Raw genomic sequence first — 1,376 nt, forward strand, 5'->3', positions numbered from 1 at the left:
CACAAGAATATGGAATGTTGAAACATGATGAAGAGCACCAGAATATAGTCTGATATAGAGCCGGAAGAAGAGTCCCTCAGGTTGGAAGGCACTTAAAATATGACTGGAAAAGAGCTGCCTCCTCAAAGTAGAGTTGTGATGACTCAAATGGAGTAAAATTTTCGGGACCGTCATTTGCTGATGGGGCACAACTCAAAATGAGGTGAAACACCTGTAAACATCCCTCAATAATTGGAACATGGAATGTATGAAATATAACTCTAGAAAAATTACAAGTTTTCAAAAATGAAATGGAACATATAAACATCATAGGTACTGGTGGTGGTGATGTACTGTGGAGTTGGGTCTGACCCTGCATAGGGTTTCCCAGGCCGTAAATCTTTACAGGAGCAGAAAGTCACATCTTTCTCTTGTGGAATGGCTGGTAGTTTTGAACTACTGACCTTGAGGTTAGCAGCTAGACTCGTAGCCACTACCCTACTAGAGCTCCTTATCCTAGAAATTAGTGAGCTGAAATGGACTGGTATTGTCCATTTTGAAACTGATAACCACATAGGTTACTATGTTAGAAATGACAGATTGAAGAGGAATGGTATTGAATTCATCATCAGAAATATTTCCAGATCTGTCTTGAACAACAATACTGTCTGTGATAGGATAATATCCATATGCCTACAAGGAAGACTAGTTAATATCACAACAATTCAAATTTACGTACCAACCACTAAAGCCAATGATGATGAAATTTAAAAATTATACCAACTTCTTCAGTCTCAAATTGATCAAACATGCAATCAAGATGTACTGAGGATTACTGGCAATTGGAATGCAAAGGTTGGAAACTAAGAGAAAGGATCAGTAGTTGGAAAATATGTCCTTGGTGATAAAAACGATGCTGGAGATCGCATGATAAAAATTTGCAAGACCAATGATTTCTTCATTGCAAATACCTTTTTGAAACAGCATAAAAGACAACTATACACATGGACCTCACCAGATAGAATACACAGAAATCAAGTTGACTACATCTGTGGAAAGAAATCAGCCAAAACAAGGCCACAGGCTGACTGTGGAAATGACAGTCAATTGCTCATATCCAAGTTCAGGTTGAAGACAAAGAAAATTAAAACAAGTCCATTAAAGCCAAAATATGACCTTGATCATATCCTACCTGAATTAAGAGATCATCTGAAGAACAGCTTTGATGCATTAGACACTAATGACCAAAGCCCAGAAGAGTTGTGGGATGACATCAAGAACATCACACAGAAAGAAAGCAAAAGGCCATAAAGAAGACAAGAAAGAGGGAAAAGATCAAAATGGATGTCAGAAGAGATTCTGAAACTTGCTCTCCAGCATAGAGATACTCAAGCAAA

This window comes from Chrysochloris asiatica, unplaced genomic scaffold, assembly GCF_000296735.1.
Source record: "Chrysochloris asiatica unplaced genomic scaffold, ChrAsi1.0 scaffold00035, whole genome shotgun sequence".
In the NCBI taxonomy this organism is placed as follows: domain Eukaryota; kingdom Metazoa; phylum Chordata; class Mammalia; order Afrosoricida; family Chrysochloridae; genus Chrysochloris; species Chrysochloris asiatica.